Here is a 16995-nt window from a genome sequence, read left to right as displayed (position 1 = left end):
TGTCACGAGTCCGATGTATGCAGATGATGCTACATTGCTTATTAGAATTTCGCTGATTGGTGCAGCGCTTTGTGAGTATCATCAGACTTCGAGAATGAATGTGGATAAGGGCAAGGTGATGGTTGATGACGGTAGCTCACAATGGGACGTGATGGTGAACGGAGAAAGATTCAAAGTGGTGAGAGAATTTCACAACCTGGGTGCAATAAAAGAGAAGGGAGGTAATTGTGCAAAATACGTCGAAAATAAAGTAGCACATGAAAGAAACGTTAATGGTACTATAAAGGCCTTGATAAGAAACAGAGATCTGATTGTGGCGGCTGCGAGAGGCTTGTCTGAAGGAGTTTTGGTGCCTAATTATACACACGGGCGTGACTATAGTGGGGCATGAAAATGAATAGTCAAGAGTATGAGCAGTGGAGATGGAACTGTTGAGGAATGTGTGTGCGGGGAGAGGACAGGATAAGGAATAATGTGATTCGTGAAAGATGTGGAGTATGACTGTATGGAAGCCTGTAGACACCAGAGTATATGAGAGTCCGCTTAGATGGTATAGGCATGTAGAGAGGTGAACAACATAGTGAAATGGGTATATTTGAGTGAGTTTATAGGTGGAAGGACGGGTTGTACGTCCAAATGGTGAAGAGATATAGTATATGATTGTGTGAAAAAGCGAGATATGAACGGTGATAAGGTTACGGAAGTGACTGGATAAAGCTGGTTGGAATAACTTTGTACGATGGCGTGTACGACAAGGACTTGGAACCCCTGGCATTTCCTGGTGAAGTGATGGTCGTCGGACTGACTCTAGCTGATAGGTGGTGTGGAGCGGGTATGTGTGGATGTTTATGCGTGTGGGGTGGAGTCAGGATTCAGGAGACTGGACGGACTTTTGGTCAGTTTCTTCTTCTATCAGGAGTTTTCTTGCTCTCTGGATTCTACCTCGGCCCATCCTTTGGTGTGAAATGAAGTCTGGATGATGATGATGATGATGATGATGATGATGATGATGATGATGATGATGATGATGATGATTTTTATGATGAAGATGATGATGATGATTTTGATGATGATGATGATGATGATAATTACTATGGAGTAAAAGTAACTAACGTAGATATATAATGATTACAAAAGACAAACGTGAAAATCCTATAAGGAACGATAAAACACTGTAAGAGTATTCGGCGATGAGGGGAGACTCCTAAACGGAACTAAATCATCTGGCAGTAGGATAGCAAGAAAACACAACAGTGTAGTGAGATTTTTATCATCAGATACTCCTACGCTACACTACTGGGCTGAGTCAGATGAGGGAGGAAGGGGTAGAGAGGACAGGGAGTGGTGTAACAGGAGGAGAGGGGAAGGGGAAGTGGAGGGATGGGGAAGGAATGGGGGAGGGGGAGACGGGGGATGGGAACATCATGCAAGAGTGGGGTGGGGGAGGGGGAGAGCGAGGTGGAGGGTACTGGGTATATATTATGTTGTAGGTGGGACTAGTAAAGCTAGAATGGAGGCTGGGTGGGGTAGGTCGGGAAATGATAGGGGACAGGGAGAGGGGGATGTCGTGGGGCAAGGGGGGGATTGGGTTAAAGATAGGTCAGGTTAGGTAGCGTAAGCCAGACAACGGCTAAATGGTGTGGGACGAGGGTCTGTATTCTTACGGGTTTAGAGAATCTCTTGCTCAATTATGTTTTACGAAAGTAAGACCATAGGAAATACTACAGCAAGTTGGTTGGCTCATACTTGGCAGTTCCCGTTGAACGGCTTCTAACCCTCAGACCTCGGTGGGTTTCCCTTTGACGAGAAAGCTCCTTATGACATTTAGTTAATCCCTTTGTTACGATAATGTCACTCACTTTATTTCCATACAATTTTAAACTGAGGAGAGACGGTCCGGGCTGGAGAGGTGAGACATATTCTTTAACCCCTTCATTTCGAAAATGTTTTCTTAGTTTGAATACAAGCATCCGGTGATTGCAGGAAAAAGTAAACTTAGACCTTATCATAAGAATATAGGGAGACAGGATAACTGCAGCAGCTAGTTGGTCCATACTAAGCAGCCCTTCACAAGCGAGTGACTAAATAGCTATACTAAAACAAGGATAGCAAAGAAAAAGGCTTTTCCCCGCTCACCAAACCTTCCAGTTGAAAACAACAGGAAGAATGAGATGGAGCACATGCAGTTGAGGACAAGAAGAGACTATCTTCATAGACCTGCGGCGAAACTATGCATACGTTGATGCAACAGGTGACATGTCAAATCAACTCAAAATTTCAAAATCAACTCGATAATTCAAGCTGTGCAACTTTGTATTTCACATGAAAGCCGCTAAAATGCCTCTTTATGGCCGATTTTGAAAATCTCCTAACAGACAGCTGATGCGTCAACAGACTCAACAACTGACATGCTGAATCAACTGAAAATTTCAAGTTGACCAACTTTGTATTTAATTAGAGAATCACTCAGAGCTCTCCAAGAGCAGATATTTGAGCTTTCCCTGAAGGAGAGAGAGAGAGAGAGAGAGAGAGAGAGAGAGAGAGAGAGAGAGAGAGAGAGAGAGAGAGAGAGAGAGTCCCCAGATGTACCACTTAAAAGACCTATCGGCTTCGCCGCAGGTAAACACTAAAGTGGAAATTTTACAGGAAAGTGCGAAAAGAGAAAAGAAACTGTTAGTGAACCCTGAAAAGGAGAATGAATGCATCAGTATCTAGGATTTTTTTGTATAGCCAATCTTTACTTGTCACATGCTTATCTAGCCAGTGCTTGAAAATCTCAGTGGAAGGGCCAGCAACATGCGTATTGAACAGGTTACGGGATGAAGAGAGAACCTGTATTTTTTACACAGGAAAAATCATCAGAGAAATTACCAATATGCCGGGAATCGAACCCGGGACTCTCAGGTGAGAGCCAGGCAGCATACCACTACACCACGACCAGGTAAAAGTTAACTCACGTTGTCACAATCTTGTAACCAACGTCCCTCCGCCCCCACTGTGGGCCTGAAGAGGATGAGTTAACCCCCTGGCACTCGGGCAAGTAGATACTTTTAATCTATTCCAAACACTTATGGCAAGTCAGAATGAAGAGAGAACCTGTATTTTTTTACACAGGAAAAATCATCTGAGAAATTACCAATATGCCGGAAATCGAACCGGGACTCTCAGGTGAGAGCCAGGCAGCATACCACTACACCACGACCAGGTAAAAGTTAACTCACGTTGTCACAATCTTGTAACCAACGTCCCTCCGCCCCCCACTGTGGGCCTGAAGAGGATGAGTTAACCCCCTGGCACTCGGGCAAGTAGATGCGTTTAATCTATCCCAAACACTTACGGCAAGTCAGAATGAAGAGAGAACCTGTATTTTTTACACAGGAAAAATCATCAGAGAAATTACCAATATGCCGGGAATCGAACCCGGGACTCTCAGGTGAGAGCCAGGCAGCATACCACTACACCACGACCAGGTAAAAGTTAACTCACGTTGTCACAATCTTGTAACCAACGTCCCTCCGCCCCCCACTGTGGGCCTGAAAAGGATGAGTTAACCCCCTGGCACTCGGGCAAGTAGATGCGTTTAATCTATCCCAAACACTTACGGCAAGTCAGAATGAAGAGAGAACCTGTATTTTTTACACAGGAAAAATCATCAGAGAAATTACCAATATGCCGGGAATCGACTCTCAGGTGAGAGCCAGGCAGCATACCACTACACCACGACCAGGTAAAAGTTAACTCACGTTGTCACAATCTTGTAACCAACGTCCCTCCGCCCCCACTGTGGGCCTGAAGAGGATGAGTTAACCCCCCTGGCACTCGGGCAAGTAGATGCTTTTAATCTATCCCAAACACTTACGGCAAGTCAGAATGAAGAGAGAACCTGTATTTTTTACACAGGAAAAATCATCAGAGAAATTACCAATATGCCGGGAATCGAACCCGGGACTCTCAGGTGAGAGCCAGGCAGCATACCACTACACCACGACCAGGTAAAAGTTAACTCACGTTGTCACAATCTTGTAACCACCCTACATCCCACCCCACCTTTGGTCCTGAAGAGGATGAGTTAACCCCTCTCACTCGGGCAAGTAGATGCGTTTAATCTATCCCAAACACTTACGGCAAGTCAGAATGAAGAGAGAACCTGTATTTTTTACACAGGAAAAATCATCAGAGAAATTACCAATATGCCGGGAATCGAACCCGGGACTCTCAGGTGAGAGCCAGGCAGCATACCACTACACCACGACCAGGTAAAAGTTAACTCACGTTGTCACAATCTTGTAACGGAGGCAGTACAGGTTTCTCTCTTCATTCTGACTTGCGGTAATTGCTTGGGATAGATCAAAAGCATCTACTTGCCCGAGTGCCAGGGGGTTAACTCATCCCCTTGATTTTTCCTGTGTAAAAAATACAGGTTCTCTCTTCATTCTGACTTGCCGTAAGTGTTTGGGATAGATTAAACGCATCTACTTGCCCGAGTGCCAGGGGGTTAACTCATCCTCTTCAGGCCCACAGTGGGGGGCGGAGGGACGTTGGTTACAAGATTGTGACAACGTGAGTTAACTTTTACCTGGTCGTGGTGTAGTGGTATGCTGCCTGGCTCTCACCTGAGAGTCCCGGGTTCGATTCCCGGCATATTGGTAATTTCTCTGATGATTTTCCTGTGTAAAAATACAGGTTCTCTCTTCATTCTGACTTGCCGTAAGTGTTTGGGATAGATTAAACGCATCTACTTGCCCGAGTGCCAGGGGTTAACTCATCCTCTTCCAGGCCCACAGTGGGGGCGGAGGGACGTTGGTTGCAAAGTTGTCACAACGTGAGTTAACTTTTACCTGGTCGTGGTGTAGTGGTATGCTGCCTGGCTCTCACCTGAGAGTCCCGGGTTCGATTCCCGGCATATTGGTAATTTCTCTGATGATTTTCCTGTGTAAAAAATACAGGTTCTCTCTTCATTCTGACTTGCCGTAAGTGTTTGGGATAGATTAAACGCATCTACTTGCCCGAGTGCCAGGGGGTTAACTCATCCTCTTCAGGCCCACAGTGGGGGCGGAGGGGCGTTGGTTACAAGATTGTGACAACGTGAGTTAACTTTTACCTGGTCGTGGTGTAGTGGTATGCTGCCTGGCTCTCACCTGAGAGTCCCGGGTTCGATTCCCGGCATTTTGGTAATTTCTCTGATGATTTTTCCTGTGTAAAAAAAAAAAAAAATACAGGTTCTCTCTTCATTCTGACTTGCCGTAAGTGTTTGGGATAGATTAAACGCATCTACTTGCCCGAGTGCCAGGGGGTTAACTCATCCTCTTCAGGCCCACAGTGGGGGGCGGAGGGACGTTGGTTACAAGATTGTGACAACGTGAGTTAACTTTTACCTGGTCGTGGTGTAGTGGTATGCTGCCTGGCTCTCACCTGAGAGTCCCGGGTTCGATTCCCGCATATTGGTAATTTCTCTGATGATTTTCCTGTGTAAAAAATACAGGTTCTCTCTTCATTCTGACTTGCCGTAAGTGTTTGGGATAGATTAAACGCATCTACTTGCCCGAGTGCCAGGGGTTAACTCATCCTCTTCAGGCCCACAGTGGGGGCGGAGGGACGTTGGTTACAAGATTGTGACAACGTGAGTTAACTTTACCTGGTCGTGGTGTAGTGGTATGCTGCCTGGCTCTCACCTGAGAGTCCCGGGTTCGATTCCCGGCATATTGGTAATTTCTCTGATGATTTTTCCTGTGTAAAAAATACAGGTTTCTCTCTTCATTCTGACTTGCCGTAAGTGTTTGGGATAGATTAAAAGCATCTACTTGCCCGAGTGCCAGGGGGTTAACGCATCCTCTTCAGGCCCACAGTGGGGGCGGAGAAATGTTGGTTAAAAGATTGTGGCACTCTACATAATCGTGGTGTAGTGGTATGCTGTCTGGCTCTTCCCTGAGAGTCCCGGGTTCGATTCCCGGCATATTGGTAATTTCGCAGATGAATTTTCCTGTGTAAAAAATACAGGTTCTCTCTTCATTCTGACTTGCCGTAAGTGTATGGGATAGATTAAACGCATCTACTAGCACGAGAGCCATCGGGTTAAATCATCATCATCAGGCCCACAGTGGGGGGCGGAGGGACGTTGGTTACAAGATTGTGACAACGTGAGTTAACTTTACCTGGTCGTGGTGTAGTGGTATGCTGCCTGGCTCTCACCTGAGAGTCCCGGGTTCGATTCCCGGCATATTGGTAATTTCTCTGATGATTTTTCCTGTGTAAAAAATACAGGTTCTCTCTTCATTCTGACTTGCCGTAAGTGTTTGGGATAGATTAAACGCATCTACTTGCCCGAGTGCCAGGGGGTTAACTCATCCTCTTCAGGCCCACAGTGGGGGGCGGAGGGACGTTGGTTACAAGATTGTGACAACGTGAGTTAACTTTTACCTGGTCGTGGTGTAGTGGTATGCTGCCTGGCTCTCACCTGAGAGTCCGGGGTTCGATTCCCGGCATATTGGTAATTTCTCTGATGATTTTTCCTGTGTAAAAAATACAGGTTCTCTCTTCATTCTGACTTGCCGTAAGTGTTTGGGATAGATTAAACGCATCTACTTGCCCGAGTGCCAGGGGGTTAACTCATCCTCTTCAGGCCCACAGTGGGGGCGGAGGGACGTTGGTTACAAGATTGTGACAACGTGAGTTAACTTTTACCTGGTCGTGGTGTAGTGGTATGCTGCCTGGCTCTCACCTGAGAGTCCCGGGTTCGATTCCCGGCATATTGGTAATTTCTCTGATGATTTTTCCTGTGTAAAAAATACAGGTTCTCTCTTCATTCTGACTTGCCGTAAGTGTTTGGGATAGATTAAACGCATCTACTTGCCCGAGTGCCTGGGGTTTAACTAATCCTCTTGATGCCCACAGTGGGGGCGGAGGGACGTTGGTTACAAGATTGTGACAACGTGAGTTAAATATTACCTGGTCGTGGTGTAGTGGTATGCTGCCTGGCTCTCACCTGAGAGTCCCGGGTTCGATTCCCGGCATATTGGTAATTTCTCTGATGATTTTTCCTGTGTAAAAAATACAGGTTCTCTCTTCATTCTGACTTGCCGTAAGTGTTTGGGATAGATTAAACGCATCTACTTGCCCGAGTGCCAGGGGGTTAACTCATCCTCTTCAGGCCCACAGTGGGGGCGGAGGGACGTTGGTTACAAGATTGTGACAACGTGAGTTAACTTTTACCTGGTCGTGGTGTAGTGGTATGCTGCCTGGCTCTCACCTGAGAGTCCCGGGTTCGATTCCCGGCATATTGGTAATTTCTCTGATGATTTTTCCTGTGTAAAAAATACAGGTTCTCTCTTCATTCTGACTTGCCGTAAGTGTTTGGGATAGATTAAACGCATCTACTTGCCCGAGTGCCAGGGGGTTAACTCATCCTCTTCAGGCCCACAGTGGGGGGCGGAGGGACGTTGGTTACAAGATTGTGACAACGTGAGTTAACATTACCTGGTCGTGGTGTAGTGGTATGCTGCCTGGCTCTCACCTGAGAGTCCCGGGTTCGATTCCCGGCATATTGGTAATTTCTCTGATGATTTTTCCTGTGTAAAAAATACAGGTTCTCTCTTCATTCTGACTTGCCGTAAGTGTTTGGGATAGATTAAACGCATCTACTTGCCCGAGTGCCAGGGGGTTAACTCATCCTCTTCAGGCCCACAGTGGGGGGCGGAGGGACGTTGGTTACAAGATTGTGACAACGTGAGTTAACTTTTACCTGGTCGTGGTGTAGTGGTATGCTGCCTGGCTCTCACCTGAGAGTCCCGGGTTCGATTCCCGGCATATTGGTAATTTCTCTGATGAGGTTACGGGATGTTGATTTACGGTGCATGGGACAAACTTGGATTATAAGTTAGGGAAATTTAGAAGACGGGGAAAAACAGGGGTGAATTTTGGGAGCTTTGGGGCAATTTAAAGGAGTTTGGAAGCATGTAGGGGAAGTTTGCTGTAAGGAGGAGAGAAGCTAGGGAATTTTGCATTAAGTATGTATGTTTCGGGTAGGCTATGCATCAATACACATATATGTACTGGATATTTTTCATCAGGTATGTATGTACTGGCTATACAAGTATATCATTATGTAACTAAGTACGTATTGGCTATGTATCAGTATGTACTGTATGTATATATCAGGTATGTAAGTATGTAAATATCGGCTATGTATCAAAAAGTATTCCTTGTATCAGATAAGTGTGTCCAGTATGCATCGAATATCTATAAAATAGGCTATGTTTATATGTATCAGGTATGCATCACTAATTATACGTATCAGGTGCGTATGGAAGGGGCTGGCCTGCACTGCTTTGTGGTAAGTAGGGAAAGTAAAGGATGTTTGTCATAGGATGGGGAAGTGTGCATGGGTGGGGAAAGTCAGGGAAGTTGGCAGAGGGTGTGTGTAGAGTAAGAGAAAGGTGACAAAGGGTAGGTCGGAAGGGGTAAGTTGGCAATGGGGTGTGTTGCGTTAAAGATGTTGGGAAGACTTGAGTGTACTGGTGACAGGGCATTGGGGGAAGGATGTGGATCATGGTGGGGGTATGGGGTGCTGGCGTAGGTGGTGGCGGAGGTGAGGGAGGGGATGGGGAAGGCAGGGTGTAAGGTGGTGGAGTGGTGATGAAGATTTGGGGGAGTGGGGTCGAGGGAGGTGATGGGTGTTACGAGGGGCAGGAGTAGGATGGGTGGTGGAGTAGGAATGCTGGGAGGCAATCACTGGCGTGGTGTGGGGGGTCGGGGTTAGGAAAACGGAACAGGGGTGGGATGTGGGGAGTTAGGGATTGGTGAGGGTGTGGAGCACTGGTGGGTGTGGGTATGGTGGGGATGGTCATGGGGATAAAGATGTGGTGGATGTGGATATGGTAGCGGGGATAAAGATGGGGTGGGTGTGGGGCAGAGGTGGGGTGAGAATGGTATTTTTTTTTTTATAGTGGGGTAGCAGTGGCGTAGCTACGAGCGGGACTGGGGGATCCAGGGTCCCCCAGTCAGATCCTTGGTCCACCGTCTGAAATTTCGGATTATTTAATGCGTGCATATTGTGTAGCGGTGGATCCTCCCCCATAATATGGCTGGCCCCTCCTTGGTCTCCCTATTCCCCATGGCCCAATCTTGGTCCCAATCTTCCCCATCGGTCCGCCCTGGTCCCCCTCTTCCCCATGGCCTCATCTTGGTTGGACCCTCTCTTCCTCATGGCCCCACCTAGGTCCCCTCTTCCCCATGTGTCGAGACCTGGTTACATCGCTGTTGGGTAGGGGTGGGAATGGTGGTGGGTTAGGTTGGGTGATGGGTGGTGTGTAAGAAGATTTAGATTGGCTACTTGGGTCATTATGGTAGATCAGTTTCTTCTACGACATAATCTTCACTCAAACCAAGATCTGCAATAATCAAACTTACTTCCAGGTCCCTACTTGTACTCCTGCGTGAACAAGTGCACGGGGAAACAACTTTTTCCACCAGTTTGCCCGGCTTGAGAACTGGTGAGGGAAACGAAGGGTAAGGAGGGGAACTAGGAGGTGAGAAGGGGGAAATCTGAAGTGCAGCGATGACAGGACATTGAAGGGTGGAGGGAGAGTAGAGGGGCGGGGATTGCGTGATTAGGGAGGGTGGAGAGGGAGGGCTGGGGTGAAATGGAGGGTAGGTGGAGTGGGAGGATTGGGGTGGGGGGCATAGTTAAGTGGAGTGGGGTGGGTGGGACGGGTAGGTGGGGTGGGGTGGGAAGGGTAAGCACGAACGTCACTACCCTGATGACAGAGGCCGTAACGGGAGCCTAACTACCAGGGTAACGAGGCTCTCACAAACAAACACACCGCCCGCCTCACTGCAAGATAATGACGCAAAAATATACAAGCTAGCATTTCAGATTTAACATGCACGAACTTGTACTAGGTGGCATTTCTGATTTTCCCACGTAATTTTTTCTTCTATAACTATACCAGAGTAAGCCACGTACATGAACAAAGGAAGCATAACGCAGCGATGGATGGCCTGGTTCTGATGCTAGGGGAAAACCTGAAGCCCGATTAGTGTGATGGTTACTGAGAAACTGTTTGGAACGGAAGAGCATAACGTGGGTGGGAAGGGGGATAACAGTGTGTGTGCAGGATGAAAAACACTCAACCCAAACACTAACAACAAGTATCCCACACCAGGCACATATACTCTAGCTGTATTTTCTGGTTTCACTCACCATTTCCTCTTGACCAAGCTTCTACTTTTCCGACTACCTACCCTATCTATCTATCTATCTATATGTCTGTCTATCTATATATGGGATGGTGGGGGGGGGGGACGGGAGTAATAAGCTCAGTAGTGTTGGGTCTTCTAGTCTGGATGGTATGGGTGCATGTGGTGAAGGCGCAAATGGAAGTTTTCTCCTACGAACAACATGACGAAAAAGAAGAAACCAAACACCCGTGGTAAAGGTTAGGTGTTGTATGAGTTTTCTCCCACGTACAAAAATAAATAAATAAATAAATAAATAAATAAACAAAGCCAATCAGACCAACATCAATAAAGTAAGCACGCGTGGCGAAGGTTTAAATGAGGTATATCGATAAAGAACCACAAGAACATTACAAAGGAGAAATATAAGCACGCGACGCGCTCATATACTCAACTTCTGACAACGAAAGTAGAATGTAGCTGTCTAAACTAACCCTTTCACTGACGGCCTAACCGGATACCGTACTTTACTGAGGCAAATATCGTGTTAGATTTTACTTCACTCCCCCTGCTCTCATTTCTCCCCCATCTGACGTGGAAATGAGAACAATCCCATCATTCTCATTGCCTCTTAGACAAAATTTATTACTCTTTTTATCTCTATTTTCTGTTCTCCCATGTTTTATTACTTTTTTTAAATCTCTATTTTCTGTTCCCCCATGTTTTATACAACTCGATTTTCTGTCACTGTTGATCTCTTTTGTATTTATCATGTTTACTGTCTGTCTTATTCTATCTTCATTTTTTGTTCTCTTTTACCTACACCGATGTTATATATGATCCTAATATTTTCATTTTCGTTTTTTGTCACCTCTGTATTTTTTTTTTATCTACAGGGTGAGTCATTCCCTTACTTATGACTTATGACTAACCCTGTATATCAGGTTTATTTATTGTCTTATATTCATTTTTCGACACCCTGTACTCTTTCATCTATTTTTTATTTTTATTTTTAATATTTCTGTTTAAAAGTTCTCACTGGGTGTGGATATGGAAGTCGTTTGTTGTTTTTCCTATTTTCTGAACTCATTATTCTCCTCTTCCTCCTCATTTCCACTTCTTCATCTTCCGTATCTCCTAATTTTCTCACAGTACATTCTTCCTCCTTCACTTCTCCAGCTCATCTTACCTTCATCTTCTCGTGAAAGTATTCTTTGTTCTTGATACCCACTTGTCCATCTTCTTGTTGCCTTTATGTCATTTCCTTTTCCTGTACCACTAATCCTCGTCATTTTCTCTTCATTTATGCCAGTTTTCCTATGTAATCCAACTCATTTTCCTCGTGTTCTTCCTCATTTCTCTAATCCTTCCTTTCCTTATCTATCCTTCATTCCTCCTACCAATCTCCCTTCACATTTCCCTGCTAATTTCCTCTGCTCATCTCCTTTCTCTCGCTCCTCCTTATCTTCTAGCTTATTCCCCGTTCTCCTCTTTCTCTTCATTTCTCCAACTCTACTTCCTGTTCCCTCTTGTGCCAGTACTCATTTCCTGTCCTTCTTCGTCTTCAATTCTCAAACTTTATTTTTGTTTATGTCATTCATTTCTTATTATTGTCCAGTCTCATTTCCCCTTATTTATTTTGTTAATTTTCCACTATTATTTCCCTTTTCCCTATTCATTCCTACAACTCATCTTCCTCTTTCTCTTTTTTTTTTTTTTTCCCTTCCAACCCATACTCTTATTCCTCTTTTCCTCTTAATTTTTCTCCACCGCACATTCTTCCTCCTTCCTCTGTTTTAATTAACCTCCTATTCCTCTCTTCCTCTTCATTTCCCTCCACTGCATGCTCTCATTCCTCTCTTCCTCTTATTATCTCTCTACATATTTCTCTTCCCTCCTTCCTTCCTTCCTCTTATTTTTTCACCACAAACTCTTCCTCACTCCTTTGTTTTTCCACTCCTCCTCCTCCTCCTCTTCTCTCCCTCTCCATTTCCCTCCACCACATCTTCATACTCCTCTTCCTCTTAATTTCAACCCACCCTTATTCCTCTTCCCTCCTTCCTCCTCTTTTTTCCTCTTCACTCCTCTTCCTCTCATCCTTTTCATATCCCTCACCTCACATTGTTGTTTCTTCCTTCCTTTTACTTTCCCTGCACCTCCTCTTCCCCTTCATTTCCCATACCTGGTCTCCCTCTCTTCCCGGGTGTCATGCGTCACTGTGGTGTGGTAATGAGTGTGTCACCGCCCCTCACACAATGGTAATGAGGGTAATGACGAAGTACAAGTCACTCCCTCAGCCATTCACTCACCCTGTCAGTCAGTCTCTCATCAACTCTCTTTCTCACTATCACTTTTCACTCAATCACATTCACCTACTTCATCATCCACTAACTCATTCAGCCATTCACCATCACTCTGTCACGCACTGTCTCACTGTCATTTATCACTCACTGTCACCCACTCTCTCATATACTAACTCACCTTCTATAACTTATCACTCTCACTCTGTCATCCACTCCATCAATCCCTAGCTCGTCTACCTATCCACTGTCACTCACTCACTCACTCACTCGGTCGTCCGCTCACTCACTGTCACACACTCATTTATCATCCAGTGACTCACCTAACTACTCATTATCACCTGTTCACTCACATTCACCCACCTATTCATTCAGATATATACTAATTCATTCCCTCTCATTCACTAGTACAATCACGCACTTATTCACCCACTCACATACTTATTCACTCCCTCCCTCAATTACTTATTCACTTACTCACTCACTCACTTGTGCACACACTCACTCACCCACTCATTTACTCGCTGACTCATTCACTCACCCACCCACTCATTTCTACCTTACCCAAGAATGATAACTGTATTGCTAGTTATCAAGGTTATTGCCACACTTAATTCCCAGGCTCGATGGTACCTTGAATATTATTATTATTATTATTATTACTACTACTACTACTACTACTACTGCTACTACTACTGCTATTACTACTACTACTACTATTACAGATCATTTTCGAATCAATATTGCAGGTATCCATGTGTTTATACACCTTTGCTCCTCACCGGAACCCTCTCTCCTGCCATTGTGAGTGTAACTGACTAAACACATACACTTGCCTCGTTTAGTTGTGGTTAGTTTCTTGTTATGCTCCTTTTATAAGTCTCTAACAACAGATCTCTTTTCTTCTTCCATTCAGTGTCGAAAACCTCAACTAACCACGGGAATCATCAAAACGTTTTATTTATTAGCAGTCGTTTTGTCATATCAAGGAATTTTACTGTTCATGTAACCTTAAAAAGTCTTTATTACCAGTCAGGGTCTAAGGGCTTATTTAACTTTCAAAACACTTACACTTATCTTGTATATCCATAGGCTTCTTATGACTCCCCTTCTTTATTTAGGAATTGTTGCCCTTTACCCCACTCTAACAACCCTCTTCCAACATTTAACCTCTCACACCTTAAATCCAATGACGTTTTTTCCCCACTCTTTTCCTGCTACATTCAGACGATTTCATCCAACTTTAGAAGGATCTTTTAGTAGTGAAGGCGTTGATCAGGTTTTATTTAACCCCTGTAGTTCGAAAAATCTCTCCGTGGCTGAATAAAATAGTCAGACAGTAGCAAGAATAAAAAAAAATAAGTCACTGGAATGATGGCGTTAAGGCCGTAGCTAACCTTCAATGCTTTCACATATCCCTTCTTTATTTACAGTGACTTTATTGCTATGTTCCATGTTTATTACTCTCTCTCTCTCTCTCTCTCTCTCTGAGTAGTATTGTATGTCATAGGGGCCTTCGTAACACTTCTTTCTCAGAGATTTATTTTCTCACCTATGGATGGGGTGAGGCAGGGTCTCGAGAGCAAGAAAAAACCCAGTAAGAGAACTAGCGACAGTATCCAAAATTAAATGGGTCGCACTCTCATTCATTCACCATTCAAGCCCCAGGAATCCTTACTCCACATCACAGGCATAAGCATCCACACACTCACAGATCCATAATTATCCCACTGGTACAACAAAATGTACACACACACATACACACACACGCACAGATCCGTAACCCATCTTATCTGTATATAAAAAAAGAAACACACACACACACACACACACACACACACACACACACACACACAGATCCGTAGCCCATCTTATCTGCATAAAAAAAAAGGAAATTCATTGTACACACACACACACACACACACACACACACACACACACACACACACACACACACACACACACACACACACACAAGACAATAAAATACCCAGCAATCACGTTACAAATTGGTACTTGTTGGGTGAATGCTGGAGAGACTAATTACTACAATGCGGCTCATCATTTAGAGTGACATGCAGGTTGTTTGCAGAGACGGAAGATCGAGGCGCGGGGAAAGACTTGGTACAGGCGATGGGGTGAGCTGGTCTTGGTTATATGATAATGAGGTTTGGCTGTGAGGAATGACTGAAGTGTATATTTTTAGTGAGAATGGTAGTGGTGGTGGTGATGCTGATGCTGATGATTTCTAACAATAAAGTAATTATGAGTGTTCTTAGGTCCTACTCTTAACTTGATTACCCTTTTCTGCCGAAGTTTTGCTCACCATACACCTTCCGAGAGACACAGTTGTCCTATTGAGCCAGAGGACATCTTTCATTTTATTATTGTCTTCACCTGACGATTATATTGAACCCGGGAAATACTTTTTAAAACTGTATGAATTAGATTAGCATTGAATAAAACTCTTAATACAAGACACCTTTTCTAAGTTAAATAAAATCGTGTGGTAGGAACAGGATTAAACTAAAATGAACGTCGTAGGATTCAAGGTATTTAACACAATTTCCTAAGCTCCGTTATCACTTCTCTCGTTCATGCACACCTGTCATTTCCTTCCTAGGTGCATTCCTCACTTCCACATCCACTTGCTACGCCAGACAACGCATCATGCACGTACAGAAGACATGGTAGCATTTATTCACACCCAATTTATTCTACCTATCGCACCTTAATATTCTGTTACCTGTTATTATTATGCATTTTAATCTTGACATACGGTGGTCTACTTCCATAACTAACCAGGGTGTATTAAAGGTGTAACACGCAAAATAAATCGCCAAAGAAGAGGCGTTCCGAAATTTCCTAGGCCAATAAGAATGCGTCCCACTATCATTCATACACTCATGTTATGCAAATCTTTCCCAGCTTGTTGACAAAGCATACTCACTCACACATTCACTTATCACGTCTTTTCCATTACTCATTGCTTTCCCTGTTGCTGTGTTAGGTCATGCAATCAGGGTAGCTTCTCATTTTCTGCGTATATGTGTTTTTTTCCCGCCGTTTTAAAATGTTCTTGCCTATTTTATTTTTGCTTTTTGTTATATCTCATCCATTGATTTCTTCATTATCTTCTCTGTTACTGTGTTACGTCATGTGGTTATGGTACGTAACCTCTCATTTCCTTTTATATTTGTGTGTGTGTGTGTGTGTGTGTGTGTGTGTGTGTGTGTGTGTGTGTGTGTGTGTGTGTGTGTGTGTGTGTGTGTGTGTGTGTGTGTGTGTGTGTGTGTGTGTGTGTGTGTGTGTGTGTGTGTGTGTGTGTGTGTGTGTGTGTTTTCCTCGTTATTTAAAATTTTCCTAAAGTTTGTTGCTATCTCTCACCCATGTATTTCACAATCACAGTTTTCTCCACAGCCACAGACTCTTCCTTATTGCTGTGTTTTGTCCTGTAATCAGGGTGCATAGCTTCTCATTTCCTGTCATATTTAGGTTGTATGTTTTACTTGTTGCCCAGCTTATGTGATCCTGAAAGAAGCTATTATTTTGCAAGATAGGGATAAAAAGTAGTCATATTTTTGCAAGAGCGACTACTGCTTGCTTACCTGCTTACTTACTTGCCCAATGACTGACTGATTGACTGACTGACGGACTGACTGACTGACTCCTCCTCATATTACTACTACTACTATTATGAAGCTAAAATTACAAGAAGAATATTCCATACTTGGATTGTTACTCCAACCCCCACCACAGTTCTCTCTCTCTCTCTCTCTCTCTCTCTCTCTCTCTCTCTCTCTCTCTCTCTCTGGTTTTATTTTATCCTCTATCACCTTCTTTCTTTCTTTCTTCCCTCCCATCGCGTGTTTCCTATTCATCTTCTTCCCTCTCCCTCTTCTCTCTTTCTTCTCCTGTCTTCCTCTTTCCTCTTAGTCGTGTGCATTCCCTATCTTCCCTTTATTCTCTCCCTCTTTAATCCCTTTTCATATAATTCTTTTTATATTCTCTCTCTCTCTCACACACACACACACACACACACACACACACACACACACACACACACACACACACACACACACACACACACACACACACACACACACACACACACACACACACACACACAACCACAATAGAATAGTTTTTATGTTATTTTTTCCCCTGTCTTTAATTATTAACCTTATCACTGTAATGGAGAGAGAGAGAGAGAGAGAGAGAGAGAGAGAGAGAGAGAACATGATAACCACAATATATTTTATCTTTAGTTGTCCAAATTGAAATAAAACACACTAAAGTAGACATGCAAACAAACACACTTATACAAGCACATGAATACAAACAGACAACAAACACACACACACACACACACACACACACACACACACACACACACACACACACACACACACACGTACAAGAAAATCAAGTAAATAAAAAAAAACACGATATTTAAGTCTAATATAAAACAAACATACAAACAAACTCACAACAGGACAGAAAAAAAAAAAGAGAGAAAAAA

The 16995-nt window shown here is 44.0% G+C and overlaps 1 protein-coding gene across 1 annotated transcript in view; it reads right to left on the bottom strand.

Annotated features, from left to right (window-relative positions):
- LOC145417738 (innexin inx2-like) overlaps nt 1-16995 on the bottom strand; it is a 229663-nt gene that overhangs the window by 186122 nt on the left and 26546 nt on the right. The window lies entirely within an intron of this gene.

This window comes from Coenobita brevimanus, chromosome 111 (assembly GCF_032717465.1).
Source record: "Coenobita brevimanus isolate Jiangsu-jjx chromosome 111, ASM3271746v2, whole genome shotgun sequence".
NCBI lineage: Eukaryota > Metazoa > Arthropoda > Malacostraca > Decapoda > Coenobitidae > Coenobita > Coenobita brevimanus.
The sequence above is the reverse complement of the archived record's forward strand: the minus strand, read 5'-3'. Positions and strand labels throughout refer to the sequence as shown.